The following is a 21,968-nucleotide window of genomic DNA, read 5'->3' as shown; positions in this document are numbered from 1 at the left end:
GGCTTGAAGGGGCTGAATGGGCCTCCTCCTGTTCCTGTGTAACAGGCTTGAGGGGCTGAATAGGCCTCCTCCTGTTCCTGTGTAACAGGCTCGAGCGGCTGAATGGGCCTCCTGTTCCTGTGTAACAGGCTCGAGCAGCTGAATAGGCCTCCTCCTGTTCCTGTGTAACAGGCTCGAGTGGCTGAATAGGCCTCCTCCTGTTCCTGTGTAACAGGCTCAAGGGATTGAACGGCCTCCTCCTGTTCCTGTGTAACAGGTTCAAGGGGGCTGAATGGGCCTCCTCCTGTTCCTCTGTAACAGGCTCGAGGGGCTGAATGGCCTCCTCCTGTTCCTGAGTAACAGGCTCGAGGGGCTGAATGGCCTCCTCCTGTTTCTGTGTAACAGGCTCAAGCTGCTGAACGGCCTCCTCCTGTTCCTGTGTAACAGGCTCGAGGGGCTGAATGGTCCTCCTCCTGTTCCTGTGTAACAGGCTCGAGGGGCTGAATGGTCCTCCTCCTGTTCCTGTGTAACAAGCTCGTGGGTCCATCGCCCAAGAGGGATTTCTAGGCCCGTGTCTGTCTCTCTCTCTCTCACAACAACAGCAACTTTTATTTCTGTAATGCCTTTAACATAGTAAAATATTCCGAGGGGCTTCACAGCAGTGTTACAAGGCAAAACAGATAAATGTGACACTGAGTCACACAAGAAGAAATTACAGCAGATGACCAAAAGCTTGATTAAAGTGGTATGTTCTTATGTTAAAACCTAAGAAATAGGAACAAGAGTAGGCCATACGGCCCCTGTAGCCTGCTCCGCCATTCAATAAGATCATGGTTGATCCGATCATGGACTCAGCTCCATTTCCCTGCCCGCTCTCCATAACCCCTTATTGTTTAACAAACTGTCTATTTCTGTTTTAAATTTATTCAATGTCCCAGTTTCCAAAGCTCTCTAAGGCAGCAAATTCCACAGATTTACAACCCTTTGAGAGAAGAAATTTCTCCTCATCTCAGTTTTAAATGGGCAGCCCTTATTCTAAGGTCATGCCCTCTAGTTCTAGTCTCCCCCATCAGTGGAAACATCCTCTCTGCATCCACCTCGTCAAGCCCCCTCATAATCTTATACGTTTCGATAAGATCACCTCTCATTCTTCTGAATTCCAATGAGTAGAGGCCCAACCTACTCAACCTTTCCTCATAAGTCAACCCCTCATCTCCAGAATCAACCTAGTGAACCTACTCTGAACTGCCTCCAAAGCAAGTATATCCTTTTGTAAATATGGAAACCAAAACTGCATGCAGTATTCCAGGTGTCGCCTCACCAATATCTTATATAGCTGTAGCAAGACTTCCCTGCTTTTATATTCCATCCCCTTAACAATAAAGGCCAAGATACCTTTGGCCTTCCTGATCACTTGCTGTACTTGCATAATATCCTTTTGTGTTTCATGAACAAGTATCCCCAGGTCCTGCTGTACTGCGGCACTTAGCAATCTTTCTCCATTTAAATAATAACTTGCTCTTTGATTTTTTTCTGCCAAAGTGCATGACCTCACACTTTCCAAAATTATATTCCATCTGCCAAATTTTTGCCCACTCACTTAGCCTGTCTATGTCCTTTTGCAGATTTGTTGTGTCCTCCTCACACATTGCTTTTCCTCCCATTTTTGTATCATCAGCAGACTTGGCTACGTTACACTCAGTCCCTTCTTCCAAGTCGCTAATATAGATTGTACATAGTTGGGGTCCCAGCACTGATCCCTGCAGCACCCCACTAGTTACTGTTTGCCAACCAGAAAATGAACCATTTATCCTGACTCTCTATTTTAAGGAGCGCCTTAAAGGAGGAAAGAGCGGTAGAGAGGAGAGGTTTAGGGAGGGAGTTCCAGAGCTTGGGGCCCAAAACTGAAGGCCCGGACAGCGATGGTTGAGCGATTATAATCAGGGATGTTCAAGAGGGCAGAATTAGAGGAGCGCAGACATCTTGGGGCTTGTGGGGCTGGAGGAGATTACAGAGATAGGGAGGGGCGAGGGCCATGGAGGGATTTGTAAACAAGGATGAGAATTTTGAAATCAAGGTGTTGCTTAACCTCAAGCCAGTGTAGGTCAGCGAGCACAGGGGGAGATGGGTGAGCAGGACTTGGTGCAAGTCAGGAAACAGGCAGCCAAGTTTTGGATCACCTCTAGTTTACGTAGGGTAGAATGTGGGAGACCATTCAGGAGTGAGTTGGAATAGTCAAGTCTAGAGGTAACAAAGGCATGGATGAGGGTTTCAGCAGCGGATGAGCTGAGGCAGGGGCGGAGACAGGCAATGTTACGGAAGTGGGACATGTTTACCTACACTGTTTGTTTCTTTCTCTCTCTCTCTGCGTCTCTCACACACACTGACCCAACAATTCCGGTCGGAGGCTTCCTGCCTGCCTTTGCCTTGACCACTGAATGCGATCCGCACCAACCTTTTGATCCTGTGCCTTCGGAGAATTGCGTTCTCAACCGGCAGATCCTGGGCAGCGGATGGCGTCACACTGCCCGGGAACACTGCACACGCAAAGTCTGTGGCTTCTTCCGTAAAATAGTTCCACCTCAAAACCTGTCAAAATGCACAACGGAAAAGTCCAGGCCACTGTAGTTTTAACTGTTCACAGCCTGCAGCAATGAACGTGGCTGGTAAAACATTAGAGTGAGATGTTTCTTTCTTGTTTTTAAAGACTATTGTAATCCTTTAGACCAGTTTAAAGACTTTTAAATTGACTCTAAAAAATGGAAATAGTTTTTAAGGGCTGGATTTTCATTACTGTCTATTTCAGGGTGTTAATCATGGCGGGGCGGTAATTACAGTACCCGGGAATAGTTTGCGCCTCAGTCAGTAAAATTCATCAGCTGAGCCCTGGGTGGAGTGGAGTGCTAAGGGAGGCATTACACACCTCTTATAGGGCGCAAGGTCGGCTGAGCAACGGAAAATCTGTTGTTAAAGAGCCGGCCTCGGAGCTCCCGAAGAGAGGCTTCTGCGACAAAAAGTAAATCGCAACTAAAAACACAACAAACATTCCCAATACCTTAAACAGCCCACACTAAGCTGGACTGGGGGCAGTTTACAGAGATAGAGAGGGTTGTAGGGGCTGGAGGAGGTTACAGAGATAAGAAGGTTGTAGGTGGAGGAGGTTACATAGAAAATAGGTGCAGGAATAGGCCATTCGGCCCTTCAAGCCTGCACCACCATTCAATAAGATCATGGCTGATCATTTTTGCAACTTAGTATCCCATTCCTGCTTTCTCTCCATACCCCTTGATCCCTTTAGCCGTAAGGGCCACATCTAACTCCATTTTGAATATATCTAACGAACTGGCCTCAACAACTTTCTGTGGTAGAGAATTCCACAGGTTCACAATTCTCTGAGTTCAGAAGTTTCTCCTCATCTCGGTCCTAAATGGCTTACCCCTTACCCTTAAACTGTGACCCCTGGTTCTGTACTTCCCCAACATTGGGAACATTCTTCCTGCATTTAACCTGTCCAATCCCGTCAGAATTTTATGTTTCTATGAGATCCCCTCTCATTCTTCTAAATTCTATAAGCCTAGTCGATCCAGTCTTTCTTCATAGGTCAGTCCTGCCATCCCGGGAATCAGTCTGGTGAACCTTTGCTGCACTCCCTCAATAGCAAGAATGTCCTTCCTCAGATTAGGAGACCAAAACTGTACACAATATTCAAGGTGTGGCCTCACCAAGGCCCTGTACAACTGCAGTAAGACCTGCCTGCTCCTATACTCAAATCCTCTCGCTATGAAGCCAACATGCCATTTGCCTTCTTCACCGCCTGCTGTAACTGCATTCCAATTTTCAATGACTGATGAACCATGACACCCAGGTCTCATTGCACCTCACCTTTTCCTAGTCACCATTCAGGTAATATTCTGCCTTCCTGTTTTTGCCACCAAAGTGGATAACCTCACATTTATCTAGATTATACTGCATCTGCCATGCATTTACCCACTCACCTAACCTGTCCAAGTCAATCTGCAGCCTCTTAGCATTCTCGTCACAGCTCACACTGCCACCTAGCTTAGTGTCATCTGCAAACTAGAAGATATTTAATTCAATTCCTTCATCTAAATCATTAATGTAGAAATAGGGAGGATTGTAGGGACTGTAGGAGGTTACAGAGATAGGTAGGGTTGTCAGGGCTGGAGCAGGTGACCGAGATAGGGAGGGTTGTAGAGGTTGAAGGAGGTTACAGAGATAGGGAGGGTTGTCGGGCTGGTGGAGGTTACAGAAAGAGGGAGGGTTGTAGGGCTGGTGGAGGTTACAGAAAGAGGGAGGGTTGTCGGTCTGGTGGAGGTTACAAAGATAGGGAGGGTTGTAGAGGTTGAAGGAGGTTACAGAGATCGGGAGGGTTGTAGGGCTGGTGGAGTTTACAGCGATAGGGAAGTTTGTAGGGCTGGAGGAGGTTACAGAGATAGGGAGGCTTGTAGGTGCTGGAAGAGATTACAGAGATAGGGAGGGTTGTAGGGGCTGGAGGAGGTTACAGAAATAGGGAGGTTTGTAGGTGCTCGAGGAGTTTACATAGATAGGGACAGTTGTAGGGGCTGGAGGAGGTTACAGAGATAGGGAAACAAAGAAACATAGAAAATAGGTGCAGGAGTAGGCCATTCGGCCCTTCGAGCCTGCACTGCCATTCAATAAGATTATGATTGATCCTACCCTCAGTATCCCTTTCTCTCCATATCCCTTGATCCTCTTAGCCATAAGGGCCATATCTAACTCCCTCTTGAATATATCCAATGAACTGGCATCAACAACTCTCTGCGGCAGGGAATTCCACAGGTTAACAACTCTCTGAGTGAAGAAGTTTCTCCTCATCTCAGTCCTAAATGGGCTGCCCCTTATCCTAAGACTGTGTCCCCTGGTTCTGGACTTCCCCAACATCGGGAACATTCTTTCCGCATCTATCTTGTCCAGTCCTGTCAGAATCTTATATGTTTCTATGAGATCCCCTCTCATCCTTCTAAACTCCAGTGTATAAAGGCCCAGTTGATCCAGTCTCTCCTCATATGTCAGTCCAGCCATCCCTGGAATCAGTCTGGTAAACCTTCGCTGCACTCCCTCAATAACAAGAACATCCTTCCTCAGATTAGGAGACCAAAAATGAACACAATATTCCAGGTGAGGCCTCACCAAGGCCCTGTACAACTGCAATAAGACTTACCTGCTTCTATACTCAAATCCCCTAGCTATGAAGGCCAACATACCATTTGCCTTCTTCACCGCCTGCTGTACCTGCATGCCAACTTTCAATGACTGATGAACCATGACACTCAGGTCTCGCTGCACCTCCCCTTTTCCTAATGTGCTGCCATTCAGATAATATTCTGCCTTTGTGTTTTTGCCCCCAAAGTAGATAACCTCACATTTATCCACATTATACTGCATCTGCCATGTTTTTGCCCACTCGCCTAACCTGTCCAAGTCACCCTGCAGCCTCTGAGCATCCTCCTCACAGCTCACACCGCCACCCAGTTTTGTGTCATCTGCAAACTTGGAGATATTACACTCAATTCCATCATTTAAATCATTAATATATATTGTAAAGAGCTGGGGTCCCAGCACTGAGAGCTGCGGCACTCCACTAGTCACTGCCTGCCATTCTGAAAAGGACCTGTTTTTCCCGACTCTCTGCTTCCTGTCTGCCAACCAGTTCTCTATCCATGTCAGTACATTACCCCCAATACCACGTGCTTTGATTTTGCGCACCAATCTCTTGTGTGGGACCTTGTCAAAAGCCTTTTGAAAGTCCAAATACACCACATCCACTGGTTCTCCCTTGTCAACTCTACTAGTTACATCCTTAAAAAATTCCAGAAGATTTGTCAAGCATGATTTCCCTTTCATAAATCCATACTGACTTGGACCGATCCTGTCATTGCTTTCCAAATGCGCTGCTATTTCATCCTTAATGATTGATTCCAACATTTTCCCCACTACTGATGTCAGGCTAACCGGTTTATAATTACCCATTTTCTCTCTCCCTCCTTTTTTAAAAAGTGGTGTTACATTAGCTACCCTCCAATCCATAGGAACTGATCCAGAGTCCATGGAATGTTGGAAAATGACCACCAATGCATCTACTATTTCTAGGACCACTTCCTTAAGTACTCTGGGATGCAGACTATCAGATCCTGGGGATTTATCGGCCTTCAATCCCATCAATTTCCTTAACACCATTTCCTGACTAATAAGGATTTCCCTCAGTTCCCGCTCCTCGCTAGACCCTCGGTCCCCTAGTATTTTCGGGAGGTTCTTTGTGTCTTCCTTAGTGAAGACAGAACCAAATAATTTGTTTAATTGTTCTGCCATTTCCTTATTCCCCATTATAAATTCACCTGATTCTAGCTGCAAGGGACCTACATTAGCCTTCACTAATCTTTTTCTCTTCACATATTTATAGAAGCTTTTGCAGTCAGTTTTTATGTTCCCTGCAAGCTTACTCTCATACTCTATTTTCCCGCTTCTAATTAAACCGTTAGTCCTCCTCTGCTAAATTCTAAATTTCTCCCAGTCCTCAGGTTTGCTGCTTTTTCTGGCCAATTTATATGCCTCTTCCTTGGATTTAACATTATCCTTAATTTCCCTTGTTAGCCACGGTTGAGCCACTTTCTCAATTTTATTCTTACACCACACAGGGATGTACAATTGTTGTAGTTCATCCATGTGATCTTTAAATGTCTGCCGTTGCCTATCTACCATGGGATTGGCTTGATAGCTCTTTGTCGGCCGGCATGGACACGATGGGCTCCTTCAATGCTGTAAACTTCTGTGATTCTATGGTCCTGTACTTACAGTGATGAAGTTTGTAAATTATGAGAAATATAGAAGATTAAGGGGTGATGTAATTGAGGTGTTTAAGATGATTAAAGGAGTTGATGGGGTGGATGGAGAGAAACTATTTCCTCTGGTGAGGGAGTCCACAACAAGGGGACACAACCTTAAAATCAGAGCTCGGCCATTCAGGGCTAATGTCAGGAAGCACTCCCTCACACAAATGCTGATTGGCTGTTTCTCTTGTCTGGAGAGTCTAGAACTAGGGGTCATAGTCTCAGGATAACGGACGGCCATTTAGGACTGAGATGTGGAGAAATGTCTTCACTCAAAGGGTTGTGAATCTTTGGAATTCTCTGCCCCAAAGAGCTGTGGATGTTCAGTCATTGAGTATATTCAGGGCTGAGATCGATAGATGTTTGGACACTAAAGGAATCAAGGGATATGGGGATAGGGCGGGAAAGTGGAGTTGAGGTAGAAGATCAGCCATGATCTTGTTGAATGGCGGTGTTACTGTGTTTTGGGCAGTGGGGGGGAGATTACTGTGTTTTGGGCAGTGGGGGGGGTGTTACTGTGCTTTGGGCAGTGGTGGTGTTACTGTGTTTTGGGCGGTGGTGGGGCGGTGGTGTTACTGTGTTTTGGGCAGCGCGGGGGGGGGGGTTACTGTGTTTGGGGCAGTGCGGGGGTACTGTGTTTTGAGCAGTGGGGGGGTGGTGTTACTGTGTTTTGGGCAGTGGGGGGGGGGTTACTGTGTTTTGGGCAGTGGGGGGGGGGTTACTGTGTTTTGGGCAGTGGGGGGGGGGTTACTGTGTTTTGGGCAGTGGGGGCGGTGTTACTGTGTTTTGGGCAGTGGGGGGGGGGGAGGTTACTGTGTTTTGGGCAGTGGGGGGGGGTTACTGTGTTTTGGGCAGTGGGGGGGGGTTACTGTGTTTTGGGCAGTGGGGGGGGGGGTTACTGTGTTTTGGGCAGTGGTGGGGGAGGTGCTGTGTTTTGGGCAGTGTGGGGGTGGGGGGGTTACTGTGTTTTGGGCAGTGGGGGGAGGAGGTGTTACTGTGTTTTGGGCAGTGGGGGTGGTGTTACCGTGTTTTGGGCAGTGGGGGTGGTGTTACCGTGTTTTGGGCAGTGGGAGGGGTGTTACTGTGTTTTGGGCAGTGGGGGTGGTGTTACCGTGTTTTGGGCAGTGTGGGGGTGGTTACTGTGTTTTGGGCAGTGGTGGGGGTGTTACTGTGTTTTGGGCAGTGGGGGGGGCGGTTACTGTGTTTGGGGCAGTGGGGGGAGGGGGGGGGTTGTTGCTGTGTTTTGGGCAGTGGGGGGGGTGTGTTACTGTGTTTTTGGCAGTGGGAGGGTTACTGTGTTTTTGGCAGTGGGGGGGGGTGTTACTTTGTTTTGGGCAGTGTGGGGGGGATGTTACTGTGTTTTGGGCAGTGGTGGGGTGTTACTGTGTTTTGGGCAGTGGTGGGGTGTTACTGTGTTTTGGGCAGTGGGGGGGGGGTTACTATGTTTGGGGCAGTGGGGGGGGGTTACTATATTTGGGGCAGTGGGGGTGGTATTACTGTGTTTTAGGCAGTGGGGGGGGGGGGTTATTACTGTGTTTTGGGCAGTGGGGGTGGTATTACTGTGTTTTGGGCAGTGGGGGGAGGGCGGGGTTGTTGCTGTGTTTTGGGCAGTGGGGAGGGGAGGTTTCTGTGTTTGGGGCAGTGGAGGGGTACTGTGTTTTGGGCAGTGAGGGGGGGGGTACTGTGTTTTGGGCAGTGGGGGGAGGGCGGGGTTGTTGCTGTGTTTTGGGCAGTGGGGGGGGAGGTTTCTGTGTTTGGGGCAGTGGGTGGGGGTGTTACCGGGTTTGGGCAGTGGGGGGGGGGGTGTTACCGGGTTTGGGCAGTGGGGGGGGGTGTTACCGGGTTTGGGCAGTGCGGGGGGGTGTTACCGGGTTTGGGCAGTGCGGGGGGGTGTTACCGGGTTTGGGCAGTGGGGGGGGATGTTACCGGGTTTGGGCAGTGGGGGGGGGGTGTTTCCGGGTTTGAGCGGTGGGTTAATTGTGGTGGTTTTCGGGATGGTGCCTCGGGTCAATCGGTGGTTTGTGTGTTTGGGCCTAGTGCCGATGATGGGCCTCGGGCAGGATTTCTGTGTGGCCCGGGAGGGAGGCGGGTTGGAGCGGAGGTCCTGTTGTTCCCGAGGAAGGGATCAGTCTCCGCGTTTTTTTAGGGGGTTGATTTTAAGTCGCTGTTATGTTCTTTGCAGAGATTGAGTTTTGTACTTTGGTGGACTGCTTTTTATTTTGGGATTTTTAAATTAATTAATTGTAATTTTTAAATTATTTTTAAAAGAATTTTAAAAAACTATTTTTACGTGAGTATTTTTATGAATGACTGGGCTGTAGGGTGGGGAAGGGGATTATCAATGACTGGGCTGTAGGGTGGGGAAGGGGATTATCAATGACTGGGCTGTAGGGTGGGGAAGGGGATTATCAATGACTGGGCTGTAGGGTGGGGAAGGGGATTATCAATGACTGGGCTGTATGGTGGGGAAGGGGGATTATCAATGACTGGGCTGTAGGGTGGGGAAGGGGGATTATCAATGACTGGACTGTAGGGTGGGGAAGGGGATTATCAATGACTGGGCTGTAGGGTGGGGAAGGGGATTATCAATGACTGGGCTGTAGGGTGGGGAAGGGGGATTATGGCCCTTAAATTGTGAATGGTTTTGGTGGGTTGATCAGGGTCTGTGCCGTGTTGGGGCTGGACGGGGGGGTGAATTTAGGACGCAATTTTTTCTTGTTTTTCAATTTATTTTTGTATGTGTACACTACGGGTCAACAGCAATAATTATCGGTTGGGGGTGTGTGAGGGGGGGGCGGGGGGACAAGGGGGAACAGGGAAATCACGGCACCGCAGCATACACTTACATTATTTAGTTCTAACTAATGGTACAGTTAGAGCTGGTACAGGAAAGGTTTTATTTAGAAGTGGAGAAAAATGAGAGAGAGGTTTTTTTAAAGACAGCACCGTGGGTCTGAAATCTGGATAGAGTGAGAGAGAAATCCACCAGGGAGGGGGGAGAAAAAGGTCAGAGGGGGATTTTTAGTGGGGAGGATTGAAACTCACTTCACGATCCGTCGTCAAGGTGGCTGATTGTAGTCTGTAGACCTAACGTTTCACACTTACTGGGGCTTCATCTGAGGCCAGGGAAAGCAAACAGGCGGGTGGTGGGGATTCAACAGTCAGAGAGTATTAGATCGAAAAGCTTAGTGAGAGGTTATGGAGGGTTTAGAACTCCTTACCTTCCACTAGGTCGGTCAAAACGAGAAGGGCTGTGAGGAGGGACAAGAACTATTTAAACCTACTGTTTTTCTCAGTGATGTGGTGTTAATTGTTTGCTTTGTCTGGTCTTCTGGTTCTTATTTCTCCTTCTGATGTGTTCTCTCTGTGTGGTCTGTTGTCCTATCTGTTTGTTCTGTAAAAATGTAGAGTCCGCCTTCTCTTTGTTAGTGTGTAGCATGTGATGCCTTACCTCGTTCAATGTCCGTGGTTTGGGGTGGGGATTTTTTGTAGGGGGGGGGCTAATGTTTTAATTTCCTCGTGGTTTGTTTGTTTCTTTTCTGCCTTATATCTCCTTTTCCCTTACTTTCCATAAATTTTTGTTTTTGAGTTAAATAATTTAAAAAAAATGTTTATAAATACATTTTTTGTTTTGTTTTTTGTTATTGTTTAGGGGTTGGTTCTGTTATATTATTACTGTCGTAGTTTTGCTATCTGTTTTTATATTTCGTGCGAGTTTACTTTCATAGTCTATCTTCCCTTTCTTAATAATTTTTTTAGTCATTCTTTGCTGGCTTTTAAAAGCTTCCCAATCGTCTGTCCTCCCACTAGTTTTGGCTACTTTGTATGCCCTTGTTTTTAATTGGATACCGTCTTTTATTTCTTTATTTTGCCACAGATGGCTATTTTTTCTTTTACACCCTTTCCTCCTCACTGGAATATATTTTTCTTGAGAGTTATGAACTAGCTCCTTAAATGTACACCACTGTTCATCAACCGTCCTACACGTTACTCTATTTTCCCAGTCCACTTTAGGCAACTCTACCCTCATACCTTTGTAGTCTCCTTTATTTAAGCTTAGTATGCTGGTTTGAGATCCAACTTTCTCGCCCTCCATCTGAATCTGAAATTCAACCATGCTATGGTCACTCATTCCAAGGGGATCCTTTACCAGGAGATTGTTTATTAATCCTGTCTCATTACACAGGACTAGATCTAAGATAGCCAGCCCCCTGGTTGGTTCCATTACATATTGCTCCAGGAACCCGTCCCTTATGCACTCTATGAACCTCTTCCTCAAGGCTACCCTGACCAATTTGATTTGTCCAATCAATACGGAGGTTAAAATCACCCATGGTTATTGCTGTTCCCTTTTTACAAGCACCCACTATTTCTTGGTTTATACTCCGACCAACAGAGTTGCTACTGTTAGGGGGCCGAAAGACTACGCCCACCAGTGACTTTTTTCCCCTTATTATTCCTTATCTCCACCCAAACTGTTTCAACATCCTGATCATTTGAGCCAATGTCGTTTCTCACTATTGCAGTGATTCCATCCTTTATCAACACAGCTATTTTGTTTCCCTGGAGTTCCTATTATGAGTTTCAGAAACTTCGGTGCCAAGTGGACCAGGTGTTTAAAGATTTCTCTCTTTCCATGTTGCTGTTAGTTAAAGGTACAGAGATTGATTTCCCCCTCATTATGCATCTTTAGTAGTTAAACAAAAATCCTTCCTGTTCGTAGTGAGTCACATTCTGCACTGGGGGAGATGGCTGGTGACTTCAGCCTTTAAAATACTCCTCCTCTTGTTCAAATCCCTCCAAGGCCTCGCCCCTCCCTATCTCTGTAACCTCCTCCAGCCTGCCAACCCTCTTAATAAGGAGAAACAATTTTCAGTGTCAGAAGGGTCGGTAACCAGAGTGGAGTTGAGGTAGAAGATCAGCCATGATCTTACTGAATGGTGGAGCAGGCTCGAGGGGCCAATGGGCCTACTCCTGCTCCAATTTCTTGTGTTCTTAAAGGCTAATGGAAATGCAGAACTCGATGTTGCCCATATAACTGAGGCTGGGGGCCAATTGAACAGGCTCAAGGGGCCGAATAGCCTATTCCTCTTTCTATGTTCCTACTTACAGTGATGACTTTTGTAAACAGCTTTTACAGGGGTTTAGAAGGGGAGGATACACCAAGGGGATTAAACCTGGGTCCCTCCTGTTCCTATGACTCAGTCACACTGGTCAGTGCCTGTACCCACTGAGCCATTGGGAGGATAGTCTAGTGACCCTGCTGGAAAATGCACGTGTGAGGCCTCAGGCGAGGGCAATGGAATAGCCTGTCGACACTCACTGTCGAGTTTCACACATGGACATTGGGCACATGGGTCACATATTGGAGAGAAACTGCTGAGTGTAGAACTGAACCCAGCCAGAGTCAGCACATTCAGGGGGGGAGGGGGAGAGGAACCAGTGAGTGCAGAACTGAACCCAGCCAGAGTCAGATATTAGTGAACCAGTTGGGTTTTTACGACAATCCGGCCGCTTTCAAGGTCACTTTCTTGTCATGCATGCCCCACAAATTAGCAGATTCATTAAATTCAAATTACTAATCTGCCTCTTTGTGGGTTCTTTCTCAAACTCCCTTTTTCCTGTTTTAAATTAATTTTACAGGATATTAGAAGGGGAGGATTTGCAGACGGGAAACTCAAATCGCAGACCGTATCAAGATCTGACAGCGTCACTCGATTCATCTGGACCTGAATATCATCGGCCTCTCAATATGGAAGCAAAAAGCACCGTTGACAGTGGGGAGAAAGTGTACACATGTTCTGTGTGTGGACGAGGCTTCAGCCGAATCTCTGGCCTATCGAGACACAAGCGCAGTCACACCGGGGAGAGGCCGTTCACCTGCTCCGAGTGTGGGAAGGGATTCACTCAGTTATCCAGCCTGCTGACACACCAGCGAGTTCACACTGGGGAGAGGCCATTCACCTGCTCCGAGTGTGGGAAGGGATTCACTCGTTCATCCCACCTTCTGATACACCAGCGAGTTCACACTGACGAGAGACCTTTTAAATGTCCGGACTGTGGGAACTGCTATAAAAGATCTGGGGAACTGACATACCATCAACATGTTCACAATGGGGAGAGACCATTCAGGTGCTCTCACTGCGGGACTGGGTTCAGTCAATCATCTAAACTCGCTGTACACCAGCGCACTCACACTGGGGAGAGGCCGTTTACCTGTTCTGAGTGTGGGAAGGGATTCACTCAGTCATCCGACCTTTTGAGACACCAGCGAGTTCACACTGACGAGAGACCTTTTAAATGCCCAGACTGCAGGAAGTGCTATAAAAGTTCCAGGAACTGAGCTGCCATCAACGTGTTCACACAGGGGAGAGGCCGTTCACCTGCTCTGAGTGTGGGAAGGGATTCACTCGTTCATCCAACCTGCTGACACACCAGCGAGTTCACAAGTGACTGCGGGGGTTGGATTCTGCTGTTATTGCTGTTCATTCTGACAGTTGGGGTTTGTTTCTGCTGATGTTAATAACCCTATAACTGGGCTGGAGTTTAATATTCTGGATGAATGGGAAATAAATCAGCTTTGCTTTAAACACATTGCTGTAGATTTTTGTCTTTCCCACCTGAGTGTTTAGCATCACCTGGCTGGAGCTCAGAGAGGACAATCTGGGGGGAGGATCATACGGTGGGAACAGAACTTCAGCCTGGACACAGTCCTTCAGGGCCACACTGAGAGGGGCAAACAGCACGTTGGTCTTTCTCGTCTGTCTGCACTGACAGCAAAGTCGCCATGCAGGTTAATCTTGAGCTGTGTAAGAAATGTTCCCAGTGCTCTCTTCCATGGTTCAGACTCCTTTAGAAATGAACCCCAGTGCTTTGTTTACTTTTTAAATGGCTGTATTAACCCGCGTCGCTACTTTTAGTGATTTGTGTATCTGTACCCCTCGATCCCTTTGCCGCTCAACCCCATTTATACTCTTATTTCCCAAACAGAATGTGGCCTCCTTATTCTTCCTACCAAAACGCACCACCTCACACTGATCTATACTGAAATTCATTTGCCAATTACACGCGCATTCTGCAAACTTATTAATGTCTTGCATTTTGTCACAGTCTTCCTCAGTATTAACTCTACCTCCCAATTTGTGTCATCTAAAAATTTGGAAATTGTACTTCTGATTCCTGAGTCCAAATCCTTTATTTAAATGGTGAAAAACAGTGGTCCCAGCACCGATCCCTGTGGAACACCACCTCCCACCTATTGCTAGAACAGTGGTCCCAGCACCGATCCCTGTGGAACACCACCTCCCACCTATTGCCAGAACAGTGGTCCCAGCACTGATCCCTGTGGAACATCACCTCCCACCTATTACCAGAACCGTGGTCCCAGCACCGATCCCTGTGGAACACCAACTCCCACCTATTGCCGGAACAGTGGTCCCAGCACCGATCCTTGTGGAACACCACCTCCCACCTATTGCCAGAACAATGGTCCCAGCACCGATCCCTGTGGAACACCACCTCCCACCTATTGCCAGAACAGTGGTCCCAGCACAGATCCCTGTGGAACACCACTCCCACCCTTTGCCAGTCTGAGTAGCTACTCTTAACCCCTACTCTCTGTTTCTTGTTTTATAACCAGCTTGCTATCCACAACAGTATGTAAGATCTACAAGATGACCAAAGTCAGGCCGCGTGGAGTGAAGGGCCAGGCAGCAGAGTGGATGGAAAAATGGCTGCTAAACAGAAATCATTTGTTGGAGTTGAGGGCAGTTTGTTGCCATATTTTCATCCATTGTGTTACCTGACCTTTGACTCCACACGACCTGACCGTGGTCATTTTGTCAGACGGTACATACTGCAGACACAGTGAACCAGTGGTGGGAGGGGGTGGAGATTGAGTCCTGGACAGGGACATTGATGAAGTGGATTTCTCTGAGTTTTGAGGCAGCGCTAGTGGCATTTTCACCTCTTTCCAGTTTTTAAAATAATCTTATTGCCAGTTTATTAAAGCCATTAAAAGCCTCTCCGATAGGTCGTACAATACAATGAGGCCTGATAGCTTTCTATCAGAGTTAGAATCACAGCTAGAAAGCATTTAGTGACTGAGCCAGACTGGGCCGGGCCTAAGGTGCGAGTTAGTGATGGAAATGTGGTGGCCAGCGTACTTGGCCCCAGGGCTGAGAACCTGGGCACTCAGGTCTCTGTATCATTGATGAATTTTGTTCATTGCCCAGTCTCAGTCGAATGGCGGGTCATCTTGCTGTCCAGTGGAGGCGGGGATCCCCAGTGGAGGGCTCTCCATGCAGGGTGCATAAGAACATAACAGATAGGAGCCGGAGTAGGTCATTTTGGCCCTTCGGGTCTGCTCCGCCATTTAAGAAGATCATGGCTGATCTTCTACCTAAACTCCATCTTCCTGCACTATCCCCATATCCCTTAATTCCCTTAGTTCCCCAAAAATGATCGCCTTCTGTCTTGAATCTACTCAATGGCTGAGCATCTACAGCTCTCTGGAGTAGAGATTTCCAAAGATTCACCATCTTCTGAGTGAGGAAATTTCTCCTCATCTCTGTCCTAAATGTCCTACCCCTTATTTTGCAGCGTGGATGAGCACACAAATCGATTTCCGCACACAGAGCAGGTGAACGGCCTCCCCCAGTGTGAACTCGCTGGTGTGTCAGCAGCGTGGATGAGCAAGCGAATCCCTTCCCACACATGGGGCAGGTAAATGGCCTCCCCCAGTGTGAGTGCATTATTGTGCAATGAGGGTGAATGACTGAACCTCTTCCCACAGTGAGAGCAACTGAACTGTTTCTCGTCAGTGTGAACTCGCTGGTGTTGAATCAGATCCTCAGAGCTTTTAAACCAGTTCACACTGTCGGATTATTTAAAAGGTTTCTCATCATTGTGAACCTGTTGGTGTTTCAGAAGGTGTGATGAATTAGTGAATCCCTTCTCACACATGGAGCAGATGAACAGCCTCCCCCCAGTGTGCCTGTAGTGATGAGTTTCCAGCTCAGACAGGTAACTGAATTCCTTCCCACAGTCCACACATTCCCACGGTTTCTCCGTGGTGCGGGTGTCCTTGTGTCTCTCCAGGTTGGATGATCAGTTGAAGCCTCGTCCACACAAAGAACACCTGTACGGTTTCTCCCCGCTGTGAATGGTGCGATGTGTAACTGGTTAAAGCTCTTTCCTCAGGCAGTGCACTGGAACACTCTCATTCGGATGTGTGTGTCTCGGTGCTTTTCCAGTCACACTGATGTTTGATATCTTTTCCCACAGACAGAACAGACAAACATTTTTCCTTCCACATTCAAAGGCCGATGATATTCAGGTGGTGATGAAACGAGTGACTCTCTCAGATCTTGACTATATGTTTGGTTTGATTTTCTCGTCTGCAAATCCTCCCCTTCTAATACACTGTAAAAGGAGTTTACAAAAATCATCACTAAGTATAGGATAGAAATTCAGAAGAGACAATTCTAGTTTAAATGGAACATTCTTTCCTCTCTTCTTTCCCCTAAAGTTGTAAATCCCCGTCCCACACACTCTCCCTCCTCCCTGTACTGAAGCCCAAATCCATTGCACCATCTGCAACGTTTTCCCTTTTGGTCGACTTCTCTCCTCCCCTGAAGGTGCTGACTCTGTCTGGGTTCAGTTCTGCACTCACTGGTTCCCCTCCCTCTCCTCCCCTGAAGGTGCTGACTCTGGCTGGGTTCAGTTCTACACTCACTGGTTCCCCTCTCCCTCCCTCCCCTGAAGGTGCTGACTCTGTCTGGGTTCAGTTCTACACTCACTGGTTCGCCTCCCTCTCCTCCCGTGAAGGTGCTAACTCTGGTGGGTTCAATTCCACACTCACTGGTTCCCCACCTTTTGTGAAATGCTTTGGGCACTTTATTAAACATATACCCAGCAGAAGCACATTAATCTAATGGGAGATCACTGACACATGAACAGCCAGCGTGGGAGCCTCCTGAGAGTCCGGCCCCATTACAGCTTGTATTTACAAGAGCTGGGACAAGGAAAGAGTCCCATTCAAATCACTGGTACATTTGATAACTAAAATAATAATTTTGCCTTAATTTATAAACGCTCCCTGACCAGTCCCCATTTCTCCTACATTTACAAACGCTCCCTAACCAGTCCCCATTTCTCCATTTACAAACACTCCCTGACCGTCCCCAGTTCTCCTACATTTACAAACGCTCCCTGACCAGTCCCCATTTCTCCATTTACAGACACTCCCTGACCGTCCCCATTTCTCCTACATTTACAAACGCTCCCTGACCAGTCCCCATTTCTCCTCCATTTACAAACGCTCCCTAACCAGTCCCCATTTCTCCATTTACAGACACTCCCTGACCAGTCTCCATTTACAGACACTCCCTGACCAGTCCCCATTTCTCCATTTACAGACGCTCGCTGACCAGTCCCCATTTACAGACGCTCGCTGACCAGTCCCCATTTACAGACGCTTCCTGACCAGTCCCAATTTCTCCATTTACAGATGCTCCCTGACCAGTTCCCATTTCTCCATTTACAGATGCTCCCTAACTAGTACCCATTTCTCCTCCATTTACAGACACTCCCTGACCAGTCCCCATTTCTCCTCCATTTACAGATGCTCCCTGACCAGTCCCCATTTCTCCTCCATTTACAGACACTCCCTGACCAGTCCCCATTTCTCCATTTACGGATGCTCCCTGACCAGTCCCCATTTCTCCTCCATTTACAGACACTCCCTGACCAGTCCCCATTTCTCCTATATTTACACACGCTCCTGACTCGCTGGGGATTTCCTGGCACTTCCTGGTTGACCTGGAGTTTGTGTCTGAAACTGGCGGGTAGTTGTGGGGAGGTGGATAATGCGGAGTGTTGTCTCTCGAGCCTGGGCCCGCACTTGGTGTGTGTGAAGACCCCCCAGGGGTTAGGAAAAGCGGGGGCGGGGCCAGAGCAAGTCGTCGGCTGGTCTTCCAACCAATCAGTGTCCGAGGGGCGGGGCTTGCGGCACCCAGTGGGCGGGGCTGAGCCCGGATCTCCCTGATTGGCTGAAACTCTGCCCCATTGTTAAAGCTGATTTCTCTCAAACTCCAGGAGGAAACGGGACCTTCCTGTTGTGGCTTTAAACAGATGGAACCCTGTGGGGTGGAGCAAACATTGCAACATTTGTTTGTGAAATGTATTGATTCAGGACAGACAGCAGGGATTCAGGAAATAACACAATGCAGTGAGAAAGGAAATGCAGTGGATGTTGTGTAGATGGATTGTCAAAAGGTGTTTGATAAGGTACCAGACAGGAGGCTTGTTGATCAAATTAAGGCTCACGGTATTAAAGGGAGTGGGGCAGTGTGGAGAGGAAGTTGGATAAAGGGCAGAAAACAGAGTAGTGGTTAATGGATGTTCTTCAGACTGGAGGGATGTAAACAGTGGTGTCCCCAGGGAGAGTGTTGGGACCAATGCTCTTCTTAATATAGAGAAATAATCTGGGCTTGGGTATATGGGGCACACGATAAAAATCCCCAGGGAACACCAAAAAGGACCTATGGCCAACTGTGAAGAGTACTTTAAGTGCCTTCATTGTCAATACACAGGTTAGTAATTGGGGCAGGTAGATGTGAAATGAAATTTAATTCAGAGAAATGTGCTGTGATAGATTTTGGGAGGAAATGGTAAAACTTTCAATGGAGTAGAGGAGCAGAGAGATTTACGGTTGTAAGATTCTAGCTAATTCCTTATCTTATTAAGGACTGAGAGTCTAGTGTTAGAACATAAGAACATAAGAAATAGGAGCAGGAGTAGGCCATCTGGCTCCTCGAGCCTGCTCCACCATTCAATAAGATCATGGCTGATCGGATCCTGGCCTCAACTCCACTTCCCTGCCCTCTCCCCATAACCCTTGACTCTCTTAATCTTTCAAAACTCTGTCTATCTCCACCTTAAATATGTTCAATGATTATTATTAGCAATTTTAATATCTTAAGAAATATAATTTGACCAGATTCTCTGTGCTCTACCACAACTGATATCCTAGGGGTAACATTTGCTAATGCAGTTCAGGAGTGTTTAAATTAATATGGCAGGGGGATGGGAACCTATGCAGCGAGACAGGGCGAAATAATATGGAGTCAGAAACAGATGGTAGAAAGGTAAAAAGCAATAGTGGAAGGCCAGGCAAACAAAGGCAAGAGACAAAAAGGGCCACACTACATCATAATTCTAAAAGGACAAAGGGTGTTAAAAAAACAAGCCTGAAGGCTTTGTGTCTTAATGCAAGGAGTATCCATAATAAGGTGGATGAATTAACACTGCAAATAGATGTTAACAGATATGATGTGATTGGGATTACAGAGACGTGGCTCCAAGATGATCAGGGCTGGGAACTCAACATCCAAGGGTATTCAACATTCAGGAAGGATAGAATAAAAGGAAAAGAAGGTGGAGTAGCATTGCTGGTTAAAGAGGAGATTAATGCAATAGTTAGGAAGGACATTAGCTTGGATGATGTGGAATCTATATGGGTAGAGCTGCAGAGCACCAAAGGGCAAAAAACGTTAGTGGGAGTTGTGTACAGACCTCCAAACAGCAGTAGTGATGTTGGGGAGGGCATCAAACAGGAAATTTGAGGTGCAGGCAATAAAGGTGCAGCAGTTATCATGGGTGACTTTAATATGCATATAGATTGGGCTAACCAAACTGGAAGCAATACGGTGGAGGAGGATTTCCTGGAGTGCATAAGGGATGGTTTTCTGGACCAATATGTCGAGGAACCAACTAGAGGGGAGGCCATCTTAGACTGGGTGTTGTGTAATGAGAGAGGATTAATTAGCAATCTCATTGTGCGAGACCCCTTGGGGAAGAGTGACCATAATACGGTGGAATTCTACATTAGGATGGAGAATGAAACAGTTAATTCAGAGACCATGGTCCAGAACTTAAAGAAGGGTAACTTTGAAGGTATGAGGCATGAATTAGCTAGGATAGACTGGCGAATGATACTTAAGTGGTTGACAGTGGATGGGCAATGGCAGACATTTACAGACCGCATGGATGAACTACAACAATTGTACATCCCTGTCTGGCGTAAAAATAAAAAAGGGAAGATGGCTCAACCGTGGCTATCAAGGGAAATCAGGGATAGTATTAAAGCCAAGGATGTGGCATATAAATTGGCCGGAAATAGCAGCGAACCCGGGGACTGGAAGAAATTTAGAACTCAGCAGAGGAGGACAAAGGGTTTGATTAGGGCAGGGAAAATAGAGTACAAGAGGAAGCTTGCAGGGAACATTAAGACGGACTGCAAAAGCTTCAATAGATATGTAAAGAGAAAAAGGTTAGTAAAGACAAACATAGATCCCCTGCAGTCAGAATCAGGGGAAGTCATAACTGGGAACAAAGAAATGGCAGACCAATTGAACAAGTACTTTGGTTCGGTATTCATTAAGGAGGACACAAACAACCTTCCGGATATAAAAGGGGTCAGAGGGTCTAGTAAGAAGGAGGAACTGAGGGAAATCCTTATTAGTCGGGAAATTGTGTTGGAGAAATTGATGGGATTGAAGGCCGATAAATCCCCAGGGCCTGATGGTCTGCATCCCAGAGTACTAAAGGAGGTGGCCTTGGAAATAGCGATGCATTGACAGTCATTTTCCAACATTCCATAGACTCTGGATCAGTTCCTATGGAGTGTTGGGTAGCCAATGTAACCCCACTTTTTAAAAACAGGGAATTATAGACCGGTCAGCCTGACATCAGTAGTGGGTAAAATGATGGAATCAATTACTAAGGATGTCATAGCAGCGCATTTGGAAAGAGGTGACATGATAGGTCCAAGTCAGCATGGATTTGTGAAAGGGAAATCATGCTTGACAAATCTTCTGGAATTGTTTGAGGGTGTTTCCAGTAGATGTGGTATATTTGGACTTTCAAAAGGCTTTCGACAAGGTCCCACACAAGAGATTAATGTGCAAAGTTAAAGCACGTGGGAATGGGGGTAGTGTGCTGACGTGGGTTGAGAACTGGTTGTCAGACAGGAAGCAGAGTAGGAGTAAATGGGTACTTTTCAGAATGGCAGGCAGTGACTAGTGGGGTACCGCAAGGTTCTGTGCTGGGGCCCCAGCTGTTTACATTGTACATTAATGATTTAGACGAGGGGATTAAATGTAGTATCTCCAAATTTGTGGATGACACTAAGTTGGGTGGCAATGTGAGCTGCGAGGAGGATGCTGTGAGGCTGCAGAGTGACTTGGATAGGTTAGGTGAGTGGGCAAATGCATGGCAGATGAAGTATAATGTGGATAAATGTGAGGTTATCCACTTTGGTGGTAAAAACAGAGAGACAGACTATTATCTGAATGGTGACAGATTAGGAAAAGGGGAGGTGCAACGAGACCTGGGTGTCATGGTACATCAGTCATTGAATGTTGGCATGCAGGTACAGCAAGCGGTTAAGAAAGCAAATGGCATGTTGGCCTTCATAGCGAGGGGATTTGACTACAGGGGCAGGGAGGTGTTACTACAGTTGTACAGGGCATTGGTGAGGCCACACCTGGAGTATTGTGTACAAGTTTTGGTCTCCTAACTTGAGGAAGGACATTCTTGCTATTGAGGGAGTGCAGCGAAGGTTCACCAGACTGATTCCCGGGATGGCGGGACTGACATATCAAGAAAGACTGGATCAACTGGGCTTGTATTCACTGGAATGAGAGGGGATCTCATCGAAACGTTTAAAATTCTGACTGGTTTAGACAGGTTAGATGCAAGAAGAATGTTCCCAATGTTGGAGAAGTCCAGAACCAGGGATCACAGTCTAAGGATAAGGGGTAAGCCATTTAGGACTGAGATGAGGAGAAACTTCTTCACCCAGAGAGTGGTGAACCTGTGGAATTCTCTACCACAGAAAGTTGTTGAGGCCAATTCACTAAATATATTCAAAAAGAAGTTAGATGTAGTCCTTACTACTAGGGGGATCAAGGGGTATGGCGAGAAAGCAGGAATGGGGAACTGAAGTTGCATGTTCCGCCATGAACTCATTGAATGGCGGTGCAGGCTTGAAGGGCCGAATGGCCTACTCCTGCACCTATTTTCTATGTCTATGTTTCTATCAGAGTAAACATGCAA

The 21,968-nt window shown here is 47.0% G+C and overlaps 1 pseudogene; it reads left to right on the top strand.

Moving 5' to 3' along the window:
* Positions 1–2,585: 2,585 nt before the first annotated feature.
* The window catches only part of LOC139274145 (zinc finger protein 721-like), a 127,035-nt pseudogene continuing 107,652 nt past the window's right edge, over positions 2,586–21,968 (top strand).

This window comes from Pristiophorus japonicus, chromosome 9, assembly GCF_044704955.1.
Source record: "Pristiophorus japonicus isolate sPriJap1 chromosome 9, sPriJap1.hap1, whole genome shotgun sequence".
Lineage (NCBI taxonomy): Eukaryota > Metazoa > Chordata > Chondrichthyes > Pristiophoridae > Pristiophorus > Pristiophorus japonicus.
This window is presented reverse-complemented; position numbering and strand designations above follow the sequence as displayed.